This window comes from Camelus bactrianus, chromosome 30 (genome assembly GCF_048773025.1).
Source record: "Camelus bactrianus isolate YW-2024 breed Bactrian camel chromosome 30, ASM4877302v1, whole genome shotgun sequence".
In the NCBI taxonomy this organism is placed as follows: Eukaryota; Metazoa; Chordata; class Mammalia; order Artiodactyla; family Camelidae; genus Camelus; species Camelus bactrianus.
In genome coordinates, this window is record NC_133568.1 from 1,617,155 (window position 1) to 1,637,760 (window position 20,606).

Genomic DNA, 20,606 nt, shown 5'->3' on the forward strand with positions numbered 1-20,606 from the left:
CTCTTTCTGAGCGCACAAGGCAACCTCGGGCCGATTCACCCTGTCCCTGAAGAAGGGCAAAAATCCTCCACTCTATCTCCCGTTAGGTCCCGGACACTAGCCAGAGTTCCTCCTCCCTCAACCCCCACCCCATTCCTGCGTCACACTGTGTGGGCTCAGGCACACAACCTATCGCTTTCCTTTAGCGTGTGGAATGAATATCACCCGAAGGGAATTTCCTTTGTTGTCGTTTAAATAAACTGACGTGTTAATAAGTGCTCTGGAGGGACACATTCCCTTTGACCTGATCAGCCATAGTGACATCCCATGACCCAGGAGTGTACAATATCATGGATTGGAAAGGATCTTAGAATTCAGAAATCATGGTGACGTGGGTCTGATGACCTAGCTGGCTCCATACAAACCAAGAGATGAAGGTGCCCAACGTTTTCACTCGATGCTGCCTAAGTTCTTGACAGTCACTTTAAAAAAGGAAAAGGAAAATTTGCATGGCACACTTAGTTTTGAGAATGCTATCTGACTGCATGGTGGAACGCAAGGAAAAGCCGTGACGCTCGCCCACGGTATCGAGAGAAACGCAGAACCGTGTTTCTGGTAGCTTTCTTCACCGCTGCGCAAAGGCGGGAGTGACCGCTACCTCACGCAGAGGAGGAGAGGACGGGTTTCTCGGCCCCGTCACGCAATGCCAGGCAGAAGAAGCCTTCTCCGATGAGACAGAAGCGTGTCAAAGCACATCCCTGCGTTGAAGGCTTCGGTTTCCCGGGGAAGGGGGTCGAGCCGAGGGACCCAGGCCCCCACGTCAGTCAGTCTTTCACTGGATTCACTGGCCTCGCTGTTACTCCTCAGCGATGGCCCCTCAGATTGCTCTCGTGTGTCTTTACCTTCTGGCTTTAGGAAGGACTTTAAACTTCGGCTGAGGGGCGGGACACCCAGAAGGGTTCTTTCAGTTCACCCCATCTTAGGTATTGCCATATCCAACACGTTGGTTTTCATCCCATCGTGGACCTACCTACCGGAGAGTTTCGCTGCTTAATAGTCCCCTGTGCTCCACCTATTCATCAACAACCCCCCGCCACAACACACACACACCCACACCCACACCCACACACACACACCCACACACACACACACCCACACAGACAACCTTCACCACCACCACCCCCGACCCCACTCACCTTTTCACCCTCTCTGGGGCTTTTGCCCTTTTGAGAATGAATGTCATCCAGAGCCGGTACCCTACAGGATGCCACCTTTTCAGATTGGCTTCTTTCAGGGAGTCAGGGGCACGCAGAAACGGCCCCGCCTGTCTCCCACAGGTCTCTCGGCTCCACGGGTCCCTGGTTTCCTTTTTAGAGCCAAATCACACGCTGTGGCACGGACCTAGCCTGGGTGACGTGTCCCTTCACCTCTTGAAGGACGCGTCTGTCCCGGTCGCCTCCACGGTTCCGGCAGTGATGAAGCAAGCCCCTCCACACCCCCACCCCCACCCCGCCCACCGTCCAGGTCCATCCGCGTTCAGGTTTCCGCGTGGACGGAGCCCCGAGGGATAGGCCTCAGGGTGAGAGTGGTATGGCGGGTGGCAGGTGGCACACTGAAGGGTCCCAAATCCGGAGGATGCCGGCAAGGAAGGTCGCCAGGTCAAAACCTTCCTTCCCTCCTTCCGTCTCCTCAGGGTGGATGGCTGGGCCCGTGAATTCAGAGAGGACACGAGACACATGCTGTGAGCCGAGATTTCCAAGCCAGGAGACCTGGTGGAGGGTAAAGAAACGAGTTGATTGGGGGGGCGGGGGCGATGGGGGGGCTCTTAGGACTGCAGCCCAGGAGACACAGATGCAAGAAAGAAGCACTGGAAGTGTGTGTCATCAGACTACCCCACGGGGCAAGTGGAGAAGGGGAAACGAAAGAAAACACACCACAAGAGCAAGGCGGGAACTTTGAAACGACCAGGCTGCGGCTAGCAGCTGCTGGCAGATTTGTTTTTGAAACCGGTTGGTGGTGCCCTTGAGCTTGATACAGTTCTGACCACTCATGCCCCCCCTCCCCCCATTGATGCCGGTGTCGGGACCCAGGGGAGGCCACCCCAAACATGTATGTGCCTCCGTGGCACACGGATGGGTTAGAAATGAGAGTGACCGAAGAAGCCGAGGGGCCAGCAGACGCAAGAGGGACCCTCAGACTCTTCTTTCTGTCTCCCTGAAAGCGGGAAATCGATCACTTCCGTGGAGGGTGCCCTCCCTGCATCTGGACTTAGGAAAACACCCTGATCACCCACTGAGAGCCTTCAGGCCCCGGAAGCCTAGAGAGACCAACCAACCTCGTGACTTCTTTCAGGGGCTTCCCCCCCTCCCCAAAACCCAAACTCCGTCTCGATTCTTCACGGACGGGTCACCCAAAACCAAAGGCTCTCAGCCCGGCCCATTTCGCACAAAGGGCTGATTTCTTGTCCTAAAACGGAGAAAAGCTGCCTGCTTCAGGGACACGTGAGTGCTTGAATGAAAGACAGTAGGTTCCCTGTGGCTCCTGCTCAACGATCCGTCTGGGGTCCATTTTTGGATCAGTCCAGCCCAGAGAACTCAAGATGTGTAGAGGGAGGGGACAACGTCCCCCTCCCTGAAACAGGACTATGTCTGCAACAAAGTTCCTCCCACTGGCCGTCCAGCTCCATTTTGGATGACTGAATCCTGGTTCACCTCATTTGGGTGTTTTGTTTTTGTTTCTGTTTTTGTTTTTGTTTCTGTTTTTGTTTTTGTTTTTGATTAATAGACTTTATTTCCTAGAGCAGTTTCAGGCTCACAGCAGAATTGAGCAGAAAATACAGAGAGTTCTCACATAGCCCTCCCCACCCACACATATATCCTCCACTCCCCTCAACATCTCTCATCAGTGTGGCCTATTTGGTAAAACTGATGATCCGACATGGACACGTTATTATCCATCAAAGTCCATAGTTTACAGGACGGTTCACTCTTGAGGTTGTACGTTCTATGGGTTTTGACAAATGTACAATGACATGCAGCCACCACTATGGTATCCTACAGAATAATTTCATCTCCTTAAAAATCCCTCACGCTGCATCTGTTCATTCCTCCTTCCCTCCCTCTCCCCAAACCCCTGGATACCATGATCTTTTGATTGTTTCTAGAGCTTTGCCTTTTCCAGGATGTCATTTGGTTGGAATTGTACAGTTGGTAACAATTTTCAGACCGGTTTCTTTGATTTAGTAAGATGTCTTTTAAGTTTCTTCCATGTCTTTCACGGCTTGATAGCTAATTTCCTTGTCTTTCGTTCTTTTTTATTTATTTATTTTTTTAAAATGTTTTTACTGCACATATATTTTTAATTTACATATATGTACTGTTCATTGTTTCCAGGAAGGTTTAGAGCTTTAGCTTTTTAAACTTACATACTTATCAAAGGAATAAAGCCAACCACAAATGAAGAATGAATTCAAAAAGATACACACACCCTGCTATTAACAGCAACATTATTTATGATTGCCAAGATACGGAAGCATCCTAAGTGCACATCAATATTTGAATAGATAAAGAAGAGGGGACACACACAGACACACACACACACACACACACACACACACATACACACACGTAATGGAATACAATTCACCCATGAGAAAGAAGGATATTTTGCCATTTGTGGCCCTTCCTTTCCTTTTTTTTTTTCCCCCTCCACTTTAAAAACCAGAATTTTATAACTGGGATAAACACTTCCATTGAGTCAAAAACAGTAAAATGCCTAGAAATAAACTTAATCGAGGAGGTTATCTATACTCCAGAATCTGAAATGACACAAAGAAATGGAAAGATGCCTTGTGCTCTTGCATTGGAAGAATCAATACTATCAACATGGCCACACTATCCAAAGCAATCCGCAGGTTCCATGCAACCCCTGTCAAAATACTCACGACATTCCTCACAGAACTAGAACAAACAATTTCAAAATTTTTAAGGAACAACGGAAGACCCTAAACAGGCAAAGCAATCTTTCGAAGGTCTCCTCTCCCTCCCTCCCTCCCTCCCTCCCTCTCTCTCTCTCTCTCTCTCCCCCCCCTGCCCCCCTCTCTCTCCCTCTCTCCCCCCCTCCCTTTCTCTGTCATCTTTTTGTTCTCTTTTCTTAGGATTTGATGACTTGAGACCATCCTTTATCATTCCTTGTAAAGCCGGCTTGATGGTGCTGAAATCTTGTAGCTTTTGTTTATCTGTGAAGCTTTTGATTTCTCCCTCAAATCTGAACGAGAGCCTTGCTGAATAGAGTATTCTTACCTGTCAGTTTTCCCCTTTCATCACTTTAAGTATGTTGTGCCACCCACTTCTGGCCTGTAGAGTTTCTGCTGAAAAATCAGCTGATAACCTTACGGGAGTTCCCTTGTATGTTATTTGCTGCTTTTCTCTCGTTCATTTTAATATTTTCTCCTTATCCTTAATTTTGGTCAATTTGATGACGATGTGCCTCGGTGTGTTCCCGTATGGTACTCTCTGCACTTCCACCTCATTTGGTTATTTAAAGGATCTTCAGTCTGTTCAATTCATAGGAGAGAACTTCCACGTGTATTTCTTCTCAGTTTTATGAAACAAAGAAGGACCCAGGAAACTGGCAAAACATAAATGCTTTTCTATTGGGTTGAGCAAAGACAGGCCCTGGCCGGGGACAGGGGGGGGTGCTGGAGGGTCGGGGGGGCGGTGTAGAGAAGGATATAGATCATTGTTAGAGTGCCTGCTTAGCATGCATGATGCCCTGGGTTCAATCCCCAGAACCACCATTAAAATAAATAAATAACCTAATCAAACCCATCCCCCTCCTCCCCCCCCAAAAAAAAGAAGGAGAAAAGAGTGAGAGACAGAGACAGAGACAGACCATCGGGAAAAGTAGCTGCACTAATACTTCCAAGAAACAGGACAACATAAATATAATGGAAGAAATGCTGGATAGTGAACAGCCACGGGTGGTTGGCACAGACCCATAGCTTCTGGACTCGCTAAAAAAAAAAAAAAAAAAAGAATATGAGAATCATATGGATCAGGAGATTGGGTCTGAATTTTGTGCCGTTTGACTTGTGCCAGTTACAAAGGTCATGCATAAGGAAGATGACTGGCTACTTTATTGTCTGAAATGAGACACTTGAAAGTGAAAGGAGGTGCTATACAATCGTGCCTGGACTGGGATTTTTCTAAGGGAGCCCAAATCCTTTACAATATATATCATGTTTTCAAAAATGAATATCATTCCTGGACAACATTTAAGCAATTTTTTTCTGTGTTATCAGTAAACATTTTTAAAAAATCAGTAAGAAAGGAAGAGGGAGAGAGAAAGAGAGAGAACAGGAGTAACTATACGCGCGCGTGCGTGCATGCATGTGTGTGTGTGTGTGTGTGCGCGCACGTGTGTTGAGGTGGGGGCCTAAAAGAGGGTGAGGATTCTTTTCATCGAGGTCTGTTTGTACAGAATTCTCTCCTTCTCCGCTTTACACTGTGAAGGAAAAGCCCAGCTGGGCTAACAAGCTAAGTCGCAAATCTAAGTGTAACAAGTGTCGGATTACTGATCTGAGTTCTGCTGGGCTAAGTCGTAAATCTAAATTAATAAGTGCCGGTTTGCTGATTCCCTGTTCATATTTTGCTAGCCAGCTGGATTTTCAAAGAGACATATCTGGCCTTGAAATGTTGGTTTGCTGCCTCACTGCCTCTACTTTCGTGATAATGATGTTGCTAAAGCTATTGCGTGCCTATTGGCCGAATACCCCAAGCTGGTACTTAACCCTATAAAACCTCATGTGCACGTCTTGGAGGTGCTAAAGGCTTAGGAGCAGAAGCCCCTCTGAGCCCGCCGGCGTAATAAATCTGAGTACTCCAACCCTCCGAGTGGTGCTTGTTTCTTGGCCGGCCTGTCATTTCCATAACAGCACCGTTGACAATAAGAACGTCACTCTCGTTCCGGCATAAAGAAGACATCTGGGGAGGGTGGGGTGGGGGGTGGGGTGTAGATCTATGTTATGTCCTGATTCCAGGAAGGAAAGGGGCAAGGGTCAGCGTGCCCTTCTTTCTGGGGTATCTGTCTGTTCGCTTTTGGTGTTCGGCTGGTTTGGTTATTTCAGCTTTCTGTTTGGTTCCTTTCACAGATCCAGTGGCTCAAAACAGCATTCTGATTTTCTTTTCTCCTGGGGTTTGGTTTTTGATAGGTAGAGGGACAGGGCCCACGCAGGGGTGGGGGTGGGGGGGTCACTGTGCCGGAGAAAGGGAGGCGGCTGTGGTGAAATCATCGAGCAGAGGGGATTTCTACGAGAGGGACTCTCCGAAGTGAATGGGGTCCAAGGAGATCAGCAGGGTTTCTGTGTGCTCGTTTGGTTTTGTTCGTGCGTGTGTTTGTTTTTTCTGGACGAGGCCAAAGAACTCTTCAGGTGGAGGTGTGTGTCCAAAGGGTCTGACAGGATGGGAGGATGCGGGGCGAGTCAGTCCATGTGCCCAGAAAGAGAGAGAAACTGTCATAGCTGAGACTCAGGCCTTTTTCAGACCTAGGCCCAGAGAGCAGTTCGGCTCCGAGCATTCACGGAGAAGTTCGCCGCCACCTCAGTCCTGTCCCCCACCCCCGCCCTCCCCCACGCCTCAGCCCCCAGTGAAGGAGGAATCATGAAGTGGCCGCACTTAGGCTAAGCCAATTTTTGGCTTTATGCTTACTGCTTGCTTTTAGAATGATCAGCAAACTCGACTGACCAGACACCGCTCCCAGCTCCAGGCCCACTGTTAAAAACAGCTAAAGTTGTCGATTCTAACTGTTTGATTTGACCTTCCTCTGATCGTTCAACTTGACAATCATGTTTGGCGTCTGAGTCTTTCCCCAGGAAGGGAGTCACGGGAGGATAAGCTCAGGAGAACGACCAGCCCCCTCCCACCCCCCACCCCCCACCCCGAGTTCCTCCGTGGCGCTGGTGCCGCCGGGTGAGTCTGACCAGATAAAGAAGGTCACGGGCTGATGACCTACTAGACCACCAGGAGGTCCCATGTTACCAGACACTCATCCAGATTTAGGAGGAAGTTTCATCAGAGACCCTTGTTGATCATGAGCACCTTTTGTGCTCCCGCCTGTTGTGATTCCCTTTCATGCTCCAACCTGTTCGTCCACAGAAGCATGAAACCCCAACCCCAAGACGGGTTCACAGTTTGGAGGGCACTAGCCTGCTGTGAGTCCCCTTTGCCCAGCAAAGCAATCAAGCTGCCTCTTTTCTTCTAAACTCTAAGACCCTGTCTCTGGGTTATTTGGCTCGTCAGGGACGGGGTGGGGGAGGGCGATCTTTCGGCAACACCCGCAGAAGTTTCCCTGAGTGGCAGGAACCAGCGTGGCCCTCAGGCCTCAGCCCCGCAGGCAGGCAGGCAGTCAGGCAGAGTTGGAGCGACCGTTGGTCCCGCCCCCGCCCGCGCACCACCCCCCCCCGCCCCCGCCGCTGCTTCCGCCGCCGCCGCCGCCACCGCCGCCGCCTCCGCCGCCTCACAGGCCTTCTCCACCGATCGGTCCCAAATCGACTGACTGTCTCCTGGAAGCGGGGGCGGGGACGTCAGGAGGATCCATTCGGCAGGGCCTCGTTCAATCGCTTCATTCAAATGCAGAAAGCTCTGTGCTCAGGTCAGAGCCTTTGACTTGGCCTCCGGCTCCTCTCTGTTGAACGGCTTTTGTTCTTTGGTTTCAATTTCCCCACCCTTAGGCCACCCCGTCCCAACTGCACGGAGGGAGGCGGGAGGGAGGGGGAGAATCTCGCCTGGTCTCAGGCCAAAGGAGTCCCCTCCTTTTCCTAATCTGGGTAAACCCCACTACACCGTTTGAGAATCATGGAAGGGCATGGAAGCAGACCTCCGACTTGATAGATTCCTCTGGGATGGGAGACTTTAAAAAAACAAAATTCTTTTTCCCCTGCTTCCAGGGAGGCAGAAAGGAGGGCCAGAGTGTTCCTCTTGCCTCGGGCAGTTCTTTGTTTCTTTCTTTCTTTTGTTAAATCATTTTTTTTCCTTTTTTTCTTCCAGTTTTATTGAGACAGAGTTGACATACAGCAGTGTATACTTTGGGGGGGGCGGGGAGAGGAATTCGATTTTATGTATTTATTTTTGACCGGAGGTACTGGGGATTAAACCCAGGACCTTGTGCTTGCTTGCTAAGCACACACTCTACCACTGACCTATACCCTCCCCCTTGGCCAGTTGTGAAGTCCCTTTCATTCAGCATAGTCCATCGGGCACATTTTGGGGCAGCCTACTCTGGACCCCAACATTTGCCTATTCTGTAACTTCCCTGGAAGTTTTACACATTAAAAGCTGGGCTGTTGACTGTGCGTGTGCGTCCATGCGTGCGTGGGTGCGTGTGGTGTGGGGGCAGGAGGGAGGGAATAGTTTCCTAGAGGGCCTGCGTTTCATGGACCCAGTTTCTTAGTTCTGAGAACAGGTCTGTTCAAGGAAACAGTTGTAGTATCTCGTCTCATGAGGCGGTGGTGTCGATGGGCTTCTGAAGCTAGGCCTAGGGAGCAAGCAGTCAGGTATCGCCTAAGAGGCACTTGTGTGGAAAACCAAAGTACAGCACAAAGGTTAATCATTGGAGCAGATGAGAAACCAGAATCAGGGCCGGGAGTAGGGGGTCAGTCTGGTAGGAGATTTCCACACATCGGGGTCATCGAAACGGCTCGAGCAGTATGAAATGCCTCTGATGATGTCCTGGGGTGTTCGGCTCAACTCTCTGAGCGGCTCCTCCAAAAACAGGCCCTAGGATGGTTTCCACAGGAGCTGTTGTGGCCATTTCTCTGACGTTTACCTCCCGTTGCCCAGCTTCAGTCTGCAGGGCTTCAGGAGACGGAGCATTTTAGTACTCAATGATGCCAAGACAAAAGGGTGAGAGAAAATGGGAAACGTTCGTGGAGATGGTCCTAGGCAGATAGTGGAGGCAACTAGAAGACCTTCAGTCTCCGGGCCGGCTTTCAGGTTGAGACAAAAACCCTAAGGCAAGCGCTTGCTGCCACAGCACATCGACTAACATGGGAACCATCCAGAGAAGATCAGCACGGCCCCTGAACGTGGACGACACACACACATACGTGAAGCGTTCCGTAGCTTTAGTGATGTCAGTCACCCAGAGAAAGACAGATATCCTATGCCATCACTTCTAGGTGGGATCTGAAAGTAAGTCAAGACACCCATCCATACATAAATAACTCCATTTTAAAAAGACTCCAAGGAACCTATTTACAAACCAGAAACAGACTGGACTCGCAGACATGGAAAAGAAACCGATGGTTAACACAGGGGACAGGGTAGGGTGGAGGAACGGGGGAGGGCAGAGGGATAAATCAGGAGTTTGGGATTAGCAGATATAAACCACCCTATACAAACTAGGTACACAAGTAGGTCCTACTGTCTAGCACAGGGAACTATGTTCAATAGCTTGTAATAACCTATCCTGAAAAAGTATACGTGTGTGTGTGTGTGTGTGTGTGTGTGTGTGAATAAGTGAATCACTATGCCGTACGTCATAAATGAACACAACATTGTAAGTCAACTATACTTCCATTGACAGAGAGTTCCTACAATAAACAGGCAGGCAGGCAGGCAGGCAGGCAGGCAGGCAGGCAGACAGACACAGACACAGACACAGACACAGACACAGACACACACACACACACACACACACACACGCCCCACAGACACAGGGGAACCCTAAGGAAAACGAGTAGCACTAGTATCTCTTATCCATGCATGTCTATCCCAGTTTAATGGAAACCTAAGTTTTTGCCTCCAAGTCAATGATGCTAATAACTCTGCTGCCAAGAATAGAAAAATCCTCACGGAGGATTTCTGAATCCCAGAAGGGTCAGGGAGGGAGAAAAAGAGAAAGGGTTCCATTCTGCTGACAGAGGTATGATAGTTACCATGTGGGTGTCCGCCTCTAAAAGGAAAGGAAGGGGAAAAAACAAAAGTTTATTTTCCCTTGTATCTGAAAAGAAAAAACATTTAAAACTCAATCCTCTTGGAGACAAGAAGTCGTACACACCTCATGTCACTGATTCTCCTCCTCCACCTCCTCCTCCTCATTCCTCTACTTCTTCTTCTAGTCTATACCTCCCATGGATTCTGACGACCTTGCCTGATGATGGCGGGTGATGGGGGCAGAGATCGATCCTTCTGAGAAGTAAGTTGGCAAGCGCTTTAGTGAAGCCTCGTAGGATTTACCCAGTGAAGCGAGTGCCTTCGTCCCTGGAGGCTGCGGAAAGTATGTCCCCAAGTCACATACGCATGTGTTTGTCTTTTGTTGTCGTTGTTGTTGTTGTTGTTGGTGGTGGTGGTGGTGTGTGTGTGTTTGTTTGTTTATTTGTTTGTTTGTTTGTTTGTTTGTAGCAGTGTCCTGGCCATGCTGAGGGCATCAGGCTTGCAGCGGGGGAAGGAAGGCTTCAACCCCTTTGGAAGTCATACCTACCATCCCAAGAACGTCTGGATGACCCCTACTATGTGGCAGTTGAATGGGGGCCAGTTACTGGGGTTCAGCGGGTCCAGAGAGAGGAGGTCTGAGGCCTCTGGGGACAAAAAGTTTGTACGTATGTATGTATGTATGTATGGCCAGTTGACTGTTTTTGCGGTCCTATAGGAATCTTCCTGCCCCTGTCTATTGAACAATGGGAGTCATCTTCCAAGTGCCCTGACACCAGACACCACGGTGGGTGAAGGAATGCGGGTGGGGTGGGGGTGGGTGGGGGAGGTCATCCAGGGAGCTGGGAGAAACCGAGCACGTCCGTGGGTCGGTGGGTCGGCCTGTCGGATGGTCGCCATGCTGGGTTTCCCCTAACCCAGGCCATTTGCCGAATGGACAGAACAGACTGGGGCCACGTGTGCCACCCACCCTCTTTCCGGAGGCTGTGGTCCACTGTGTTTGCATGAAAGTCAGTGAAGGAGGCATCTCCTCGGGACTCGGTTCCGTCCCTTTCACGAGAGCCTCCACTTTGGATGACAGCCAGCCAGCCAGCCAGCCCTCGATGCCAGGGCAGTAGACGACTGCCAGGAATATCCCATCCTTTCTGGAACCCTGAGTGTACCCACCTGTACAGACACAAGGCTGAAGAATACATGACGTTCCTTCCTAGTTGACAGCACTCCCCATGTCACTGAAACAGTGTCCAGTACGCTGACGTCATCTCCTCCCTCTCCCACACCCCCGCACGCGCACAAACACGTGCGCGCGCGTGGGCGCACACACACACACACACTCTGTCTGTCTGTCTGTCTGTCTGTCTGTCTTCTAAGGATGGAGAAGAGTTTGCTGAGCTATTTCGGGTGACCTCTCATCCTAGTTCCTATCTCCAAGTTGGTTCAAAGTCCAAAAGGCGGTCAAGCACTTAATCAGATAGGTCCCTCGTAAAGAATGCCTCCCACATCACGACGACAGGCTTCTTAGGCCAGCCGAGAAGCTCCTTCAGTTCTGCGCCCATCTTGGCTCTAAGTTGATATCAGTCTGTTACGGAAATGACAGGCCAGCCAAGAAACAAGCACCACTCTGAGGGTTGGAGTACTCAGATTTATTATGCCGGCGGGCTCAGAGGGGCTTCTGCTCCGAAGCTCTGAGCACCCCCAAGAAGTGCACATGAGGTTTCATAGGGTTAATTACAAATATGGGTCTATTCGCCAATAAGACTCAAACAACAAAAAGCAAAGGATCAGTACACTGGAGCTTATCAATTTGGAACAGATCACGTTACTGACACTTGTTGAGCTTGGATTTACGAGTTAGCTTGTTAGCCCAGTAAACTGACACTAAACTTCAGATTTACGAGTTAGCCCAGCAGAACTTAGATCAGTAAACGGACACTTATCACACTTAGATTTGTGACTTTAGCTTGTTAGCCCAGCTGGGCTTTTCCTTTACAAGTCCTCCAGGATCCAAGAAAGCCACGTTGGAAAACAAGTGGTGATTCTGATGGGACAGGAGATCAGTCATTTGGGGGCGAAGGGTGGGGTAGGGAGACATACCAGCCTGTCTGTCTGTTTTCACCCAGTGTGGGAGCCGTCCCAAAGAGATAACTCGAGAAGAGAGAAACAGGGAGTTGACAAAGAACACGTGCAGTGGCGTGCCCTCCCCCCCACCCCAGGAGAAGGCCAAGCCAGAAGTCCCTCCGGATGGTGGGCTCCGGACTCCGGCTTCCAGGGGAAGCGATTTTTTTTTCCTCCCCATTTCAGGCCCGGAAGAAGAGGGAGAGGCAGAGTGTCCTTCTCGGGCATCCGCTGTTTCTGAAGCACGCTTGTTGCCAAAAGTTCGGCCCCCATCCCCGACGAGCCCAAGAATCCAGAGACAAGGTCTTGGAGCTTAGAAGCAAAAAGGCCATTTTATCGCTCTGCCGGGCAAAGGGGATTCACAGCAGGCTAGCGTCTTCAAAACTGTGTACCCACCTTGGGGATGGAGTGGGTGGGGTGGTTCTAGAGCCATAGCTCAAACAATCGGGCATCGATCACCATCCACAGAATCGTTTTCTCATCAGAAGACTCAGAATGGTGTCACGATGCCTCCAGGTGACCCATTCTATAGAGGCTGGTGGTTAGATCTCGTTATCTCATAAGCACTCAAGGTGTGGCCTTCTCGGTCACTCAGGCTATTTTGTCAGGTCACTAGTCCCGTGACAGACCTTCTCCTCGGAGAAAGACTCAGAGACCCAGCATGATGATGACTTTCAATGAGTGAAATACAGTAGAAACAGTAAGATCGATAGCTTCCAGTTTCAACAACAGGCCTGGAACCGTGAGCAGCAACCAGTCAGTCAGGACAGTTGACCGTTTTCAGGGCGAGCATAAGAAACCGAATGACACCACCCCCAGCAAATGAATGAGTGAATGAATGAATGAATGACCTAATGATCCTCCCCTCCCCCCCCGCCAAAAAAAGAAGAAGCAATCCGTTAGCCTAATTCCGGCCATTTTATTCATCCTCCTTCACCCTGAAGCCCCAGTCACCCACGTGCCACAGTGGTCTGTTTTCTGGTTTCCTCCACCACCCCACCCCCCACCAACCACCACCCCGCCAACATCCCCCCATGCCCAACCACCGCCCCAAGTGTGGGACTGGACGGGGGTGCAGGGGGCTGAGGGGGCGGCAATGGCAGCTTGAGGTGAGGGTGGGGAGTGTTCCGCCCAGATCGTATAGGAAGCTCAAACACAGCTGCAGTACGAGACAAGATGGTAGATTTCTGTGAGTCCTCCCTCCTCTTAAAATCCGTCCTAAGGAGGAGACAGACAGAAAGAGAAACATCACCCTCACTCCCAACGCCTCCTGCGCCCTCGATGCGCCCCAAAACAACAAGAAAAACAAAAACAAACACGACCACAAATAAGTCGCTATCCCTGGGGAAGAAGGATTCGATGGCATGCGGATATCATTCTAAAATTCATTCCCTCTTCATCACATTTCATGGAAACCGATTGCAATCTATGAGGCCCTGTGAAGGTAGGGGTTGAGGGGGTAGGGAGGAGGGAGGGAAGTGAAGGGGGGAGAGAGAGAGCGAGAGAGAGAGAGAGAGAGAAAGAGAGAGAGAGAGAGAGAGAGCAGAGGAGAGGAGGGATAAAAGGGGAGAGGACAGGAAAGGAGAGGAGGGAAAAGAGGGGAGGGGAGGGGAAATGAGAAGAGGCGAGGGGAGAGGAGAAGAGGGAGAGGAGAGGAGTGGAGGGGAGAAGAGAGGAGTGGAGGGGTGAGGGGGAAGGGGGGAGAACAGGGAAGAGGAGAGGAGGGGAGAGGAGAGGAAAGAGAGACAAGGGAGACAGACAGACACGCATGCGCGCGCGCGCACACACACACACAGAATAGCGAAATGGAGAGAGAGGCAGAGAGAGAGAGAGAGAGACAGAGAGGCAGAGAGAGAGAGAGACAGAGAGAGACAGAGAGACAGACAGACAGACAGACAGACAGACAGACAGACACGGATCTAGGTCAGGGATACTACACATGGGTATTCTTCTGAGTGATTTTATGTGTTTTCTCAATCGCCACCTCTATGGAGATAAAAATCGCTCCCATAAGATGAAGGGAGTCCTTCTGCCACCGCCCGCGGCCCCGCCCACCAGCACCGCTTGTGTTTGTCAGGGATTCCAAGCCAAAGCACGTGGAGGAGCGGGAGAGCTTCCTGGCAGCCCAAGGAGGAGGAAAGTCCGGCAGCATGAGAGAGGTGGTTGGCACGGGGAAGCTGGAGGCCGGCTGACGAGAAGATGGGTGAGGGGGCAGGGAGGAGGGTTTCCCAAGTTGGAGAGCCAAGACGAGGGAGGGGAGCTGTCGGTGGCTGCGTTCTGACCCCGACCCCAACCCTGACTGGAGCGGATCCCTGAAAGGAGGCGGTTCGGGATCTCTGGCCGAGAACACCCCTCTCTTCCTCTTTGTGCAGAAACACCTTCCGCGGACAGAGAAAGTCCATCCCGAGACCCTCGTCGGAAGAGTCCTTTCCAGACCCATCACGATCCTCCTGGGCCTAGGGGTCCAGGGGATGGGGCGGGGCCTCCATTCGATCCGTCTTCTGTCCGTCCGTCCGTCCATCCACAAGATCTTGAACATCCATGTAGGATTCTGGATGGTAGCAGTTTTCCAGGATCCTCCAAATCCTTGTAAGTCCTCTCCTGGCAGATTCGACCCCTAGGTCATACCGCGCAGCACAGGGCACTAGATTCAGTCCCTCGGGACGAGGGTTCCTGAAAAAGACCAGGAAAAAGAAGAACAGAATCACTATGGTGTGCACCAGCCAGAAACCAGCACCACCTTGTCACTCGAACAGACTTGCAAAAGGCGGGGTAGGGAGAGAAAGTCATAGGATGGCTACCATCCCTCCCACCCCCACCCCACAAGCCAAGCCCCAGACCATCGTCATCCCTGCTCCCCCTCCCCCTCCCCTCCATCGACGCCCGCCTCCCGCTTGTACCCCACTCCTCTGAACCCAGCACCACCCACCCCAGCCTGGACGGGCTCGGCTCAGATCGGCTCGGCTCGGCTCGGCCCGGCCCGGCCCGGCCCGGCCGTCTGGTCGACTTCTTCGCAGGGTCTAAAATAGCGCCCGGCCGACAGGAAGGTGGCACATGGCACATGGCAGGGGAGCGAGCGGGACGGTTCGGGATCTCTGGGTGGCAGGGACACGCGGCCAGACAACCAGGAGCACGGACGGCCTGGCGTGCGTTTCTCCGCTCGTGGGGGCCTCGACCAGAGACCGTGGTATGGGGAACGGGGACACACACACACCACACACACACACACACCAAACACACACACCACACACACACACACACACACACACACACACACACACACACCACACACACCACACAGGCACAGACACACAGACACAGACACAGACACAGACACACACACACACACCCCTTCACCCCCACCCCCAAACCTCTGACAGCTTTCGTTTGTTTTCGGCCGACCGTCCCTCGATGAGGTACGAGTGCCTTGGCTGGGGCTGGGGGGGGGGTGGAGTTCCTCCCTCCACAACGACCCCACACAGGCTCTGTTCTGGTCACCCGAGTCCTCTTCCAAGTCAGACCACAGGCCTCCATCACCCGGCGCGAGCACTCGGGGAAACAGTCACCATCCTCATCGCTCCGCTCCACCTCTACACGTGAAGAACTGTTCCCAGCCCACGCCACTCCACCCCACCCCACGCCCCGATGCCACCCACCGCAGTGGAGAGAAACGAGACGAATCCACAGACGTGCATCAATCCGATGAAGAAAACGACGGCCCTATTCCAAGGAAGCATGGATATCTAGGTAGGAGATTCATCGAGTACTATGGAGGCGGTGGGAAAGGGGGGGGTTGCGGTGGGGAGGGTCTAGAGATCAGGCAGTACAGCCCATGCTTAGCATGCAAAAAATAAAGGTCCAGGGTTCAATCCCCAGCACCTACTCTTCAAAAATAACCCGAGAAGAAGCAAGACGGCGGAGTAGAAGGACGCTCGTAGCTCACCCTCTCCCACAAATACACCAAAACTCACATCGACGGACCCACTCGGCCAATCAGACCACCTGCGGAACTCCGACAGAACACCGCCCTCTTCGAAAGACAAAGACGCCCAAAATCTGGTAGGAGAAAAGGAGAAAAGAAAGAGTCAAAAGCAAAACAGTGCGGGAGGGACCGGCAGAGGAGGAATAGGGCTCGTTCGCCAAACCTCCCCCTCTCCAACGGAGAGGCCGACGGGACGGTGGGGGAGCCTCCGAGTCTCAGATCTGCCCGGAGCGCCCCTTGACCGACCGACCCAAGTGAAACGGGCACAGAGGGTCCCCGCGACACCCAGCCCGAGTCGCAGGCCGGCAGCCGGGGGCCGGGACAGGCCGCACGAGCCGGGCGGAGGACCGTGGCGGCGGCACCACGCGCCGTGGCCGGGAGGGGATACAGAGCAGAACAACCCGCCCCCCAACTTTCTTTCCATTACGGGGAAAGAAAGGCAAAGCAACACGGCCGGTGTGCCCTGGGGGGAGGGGCGCCGTAGCCTCCATCTCCTCAGACCCGCGGCGCCATCACCGGCCCTTCTCGCGAGAAGAGAGGCGGGGCGCAGCCACAGCCGCCATAGCCCCTGGCGCGCGGCGCGCAGCGCGCGGGCGGGGGCGGGGGCGGGAGCGGGGGCGGGGCCGAGACTCGAATCCGCACCCGGGGGCTCTGCAACCTCCTAGGCAGGACTGAGACTCGTTTTCAGCCTGAGGCAGATATTATATATCTGCCCCGGTACCTCAGAGAACTCGCGCCACCAAGACTAAGAAGGAGCCGAGTTTTGGAACGCAGCAGGGGCGGGGCGGTTCCACGGTCTTCCCCGAGCCCACCTACGGAGAGGAGCGCCGACCCGACCCGAGGCGGAGCACACAGCCGCACAGAGCAGCGGAGCGACCGGCGCCGGGAGAGGGCAGGCGGCCAGCCACCCTCCCTCCTTCCCGGCAGGAACGCAGCATCCGACCGCGGTGCCAGGAGGGGGTGCGATCTACTTGCCCACAGGCACCGAGGGCAGCACAGACGAGGGCGCCGATGGAGGGCCCGCGGAAACAGCAAGCTGAGTTCACGAAACAGGGCGACGACAGAAAGACTTCTCGGTGAAACCGTTAAGAGCGCACCGTCTCCAGGAGAACACATCCTTTTTTTTTTTTTCCTCTTTTTTTTTTTTTTCTTTTCCTTTTTCTTTTTTAATCTCTTTTATATCGGTTTTACCTTCTGTTACCTTTTTAACCTTTACTTTTGAACAGTCGTATATGTTTACGGCTTTAATCCCTTTTAAATGTTTCATTTCAAGTCTTTATTATTATTATTTTTAAACATCCACCCCCTTCCCTTTTTCATTCTCTTGGTTTTGATCTCCTGTTACTGGTTATTCACAGGTTTCAAATATTGTTTCTCGATTTTTTTCCTCCTTTTTATTAAGGTTATTAAAAGACGTCTCAACTCGATCGCTATTCTGCTTCCACTGACTCTTCTATTCATGATTACACACTGTCTTCAAACCTTTTCTTTCTCCCGTCTTTTAAAATCCTCTGTTTTATCTTTTGTTAAAATCTGTTCTATTTCCGATTACCTTTTAAAAATTTACTTTTGAAACAATTGTATATTATTTTCTGATCTTTTCTATTTGTTTTTAAAGGCTTTTAGAAGACGTCTCAACTCAATTGCTATTCTGCTTCAACTTGCTCTTCTATTATTGATCGTACACTGTTTTCAAACCTTTTTTTCTCCATTCTTTTAACATCCTGCCCCCCACCCCCCTCTCTCCCTCTCCCCCTCTGTCTCTGTCTCTGTCTCTCTCTCTCTCTCTCCCCCTATCCCCCTCTCTCTTTTAAAGTTTTATTCCTGCCTAGGCTTTCGATAAATACATAAACTCCTTAAGGACCCCAATAGATAACTGATACTCCTTAAGCCACAGTGCCAGAGAGATAGGAGCATTATGAAGAAGCAAAGGAACCACTCCCAATTAAAAGAGCCAGAGAAATTCCCTGAAAGCACGATCCATGAAATAGACGTGGATGGCCTGCTCGATCAAGATTTCCAAAAAGGAGTGATCCAAGTCCTGAAGGAACTCCAAGAGATAGTGTTGAGAGATATACTATACGTCAAAAACGAAATCGAAGCTATAAAGAAGAGTCAAGGAGAACTGGTCCACTCATTGGCTGAAATGAGAACTGGTCTAAAGGCTGTCCAAAGCAGGCTAGATCACGCAGAGGAACGAATAAGTGGCCTAGAAGGCAGGACAACAGAAAGAACCCAATCAGAACAGCTGAGAGAAAAACCAATAAAGAACAACGAAAACCATCTTAGGGACCTAAGGGACCCTCGAAAGCGTGCCCATCTACGCACAATAGGGGTTCCAGAAGGGGAAGAAAGAACCAAGGGGACGGAAAAGATATTCGAAGAAAGCATGACTGAAAATTTCCCAAATCTAAAGAAGGAATCAGATATCCAAGTCCAGGAGGCTCAGAGGGTACCCAACAGAAAGAACTCAAACAGGCCCACACCAAGACATAGGCTAATCAAGATGGCCAGAGTCAAGGATAAAGCAATGATCCTAAATGCCTTTCGGCAAGAGAAAAATAAAGAGTGAGTTCCAAGGGAACCCCCATAAGGCTCTCAGCGGATTTCTCTACACAAACACTACAGGCCAGAAGGGAGTGGCAAGATCTATTGAAATTCTTGAATGAAAAACAAAACAAAACAAAACAAACAAAAAGAAGCAGCCTAGGATACTCTATCCAGCAAAGCTATCCTTTAGAATAGAAGGGGAGGTAAAGAACTTCACAGACAAGCAAAAACGAAAAGAGTTTAGCAACACTGAACCCATGCTAAAAGAAACATCAACAGGTCTACTCTAAATAGAGAAGAAGGAGGATGGTACAAAAATGAGACACTCATCACCGGAAAGGTGATCACTACCATTCATTCCAAACAGAATAAACACAAAATTGTAAAAGAAGACATCGAAATCATTAAGAGTGGCAGAGGGAAGCAAGAAAATAATAGAGACTTTTTTTTTCCCCCTTCTCCTTCCTTTCTTTCTCTTTTAGATGGGTTTGAGATTCTATTACTATCTGTTTCATACAGTTATAGCCATAGGTGAACAGACTTCCAAACAGGGTCAACCGAACTCCAAAACGTACAAGTGAGTCACAGAAGCCAACTAAAAGGTAACTAAAGGCGGGGGGGGGGAGGGGAAGCATATAGATGAAACAACATGCTATCGGAAAACCAACGGGTGAATGATGAAATCAATGAGTTGAAATAAACAAAAAACCCAACAACAACAACAACAACAACAACAACAACAACAACAACAACAACAACAACAGCAAAGAGAACCTTGATACAAATGAAAATGAAAACCCAACCACCCAAAACTTATGGGACGCAGCCAAGGCTGCACTAAGGGGGAACTTTATAGCGATACAGGCCTTCCTAAAAAATGAAGAATGATCTCAAAGAAACAATCGAACCCACCAGCTGAAAGAACTAAAAAAAAGAAGAGCAGAAACACCCAAAAGTCAGCAGAAGGAAGGAAATCCTAAAGATCAGGAAATCAATAAAGTAGAGGTTAAAATAAAAAGAGAGAAGAAAGAAAGAAAGAAAGAAAGAAAGAAAGAAAGAAAGAAAGAAAGAAAGAAAGAAAGAAAGAAAGAAAGAAAGAAAGAAAGAAAGAAAGAAAGAAAGAAAAAGAAAGGGAGGGAGGGAGGAAGGAAGGAAGGAAGGAAGGAAGGAAGGAAGGAAGGAAGAAAGAAAGGAAGGAAGGAAGGAAGGAAGAAAGGAAGGAAGGAAGGAAGGAAGGAAGGAAGAAAGAAATGAAGAAAGAAAGGAAGAAAGGAAGAAAGGAAGAAAGGAAGGAAGGAAGGAAGGAAGGAAGAAAGAAAGAAAGTAAGAAAGAAAGAAAGAAAGAAAGAAAGAAAGAAAGAAAGAAAGAAAGAAAGAAAGAAAGAAAGAAAGAAATAAAGTAAGAAAGAAAGTAAAAGAAAGAAAGAAAGAAAGAAAGAAAGAGAAAGAAAGAAAGAAAGAAAGAAAGAAAGAAAGAAAGAAAGAAAGAAAGAAAGAAAGAAAGAAAGAAAGAAAGGAAACATGAAAACAAACGACAAAACCCACCACCAAAGGAAAATCAAGTTGTAGAACTACTCTGGTGTTTAAAAACAAAAACAAAAACACCGTAGAAAAAGCACAACCGCAGCCCATCAGGGGTTCCTCTCCTCAACAGTCCAAGAACTCGGTCAACTCCACCTCCTAGAAGCCAGAAAACCAGGGATGAAACACACGCAGGAGATCCAAACGGACGTTTTCAGTTTAAAAGAAAAGAAAAATTTATTTTTTTCCTCCCCCAAATGGGGGAGGGGGCGAGGGGGAGGACGGAGCGTAGAACTCAGCGGCAGAGTGCCTGCCCAGCACGCGCGAGGTCCAGGGTTCGATCTTCAGGACTTCCGTTCAAGTCAATAAGGAAGTCGGTAAGTCAGGCAATCACTAAGTCAGGCAACACACCAGCAAAAGAAACGAATTACCTCCCCTCCCCGAATAAACAAACAACCACCGAAAGCAACAACAGCAGCAAGAACCAAAAAAAAAAAAAGGCCTAAATAAATAAATAAATGTAAGTAAGT

General features: G+C 50.2%; 3 long non-coding RNA genes and 1 other non-coding gene across 4 annotated transcripts in view; 2 read left to right on the forward strand and 2 right to left on the reverse strand.

Moving 5' to 3' along the window:
- Positions 1-7,482: 7,482 nt before the first annotated feature.
- On the forward strand, positions 7,483-10,583 carry LOC141575604 (uncharacterized). Its single transcript, XR_012503278.1, has 3 exons — positions 7,483-7,629; positions 10,097-10,254; positions 10,380-10,583. It is a non-coding gene; the product is annotated as an uncharacterized LOC141575604 (long non-coding RNA).
- Positions 8,994-9,102, forward strand: LOC141575673 (U6 spliceosomal RNA). The gene has a single exon (XR_012503373.1). It is a non-coding gene; the product is annotated as a U6 spliceosomal RNA (small nuclear RNA).
- A 2,339-nt stretch (positions 10,584-12,922) lies between the features above and the next one.
- LOC141575603 (uncharacterized) lies at positions 12,923-15,388 on the reverse strand. Its single transcript, XR_012503277.1, has 2 exons — positions 14,953-15,388; positions 12,923-14,696 (listed from the first exon to the last, which is right to left on the reverse strand). It is a non-coding gene; the product is annotated as an uncharacterized LOC141575603 (long non-coding RNA).
- A 388-nt stretch (positions 15,389-15,776) lies between these two features.
- The window catches only part of LOC141575602 (uncharacterized), a 28,841-nt gene continuing 24,011 nt past the window's right edge, over positions 15,777-20,606 (reverse strand). Inside the window, exon 4 of the long non-coding RNA XR_012503276.1 lies at positions 15,777-16,079. This is a non-coding gene — a long non-coding RNA (uncharacterized LOC141575602). The remainder of the gene's footprint in view (positions 16,080-20,606) is intronic.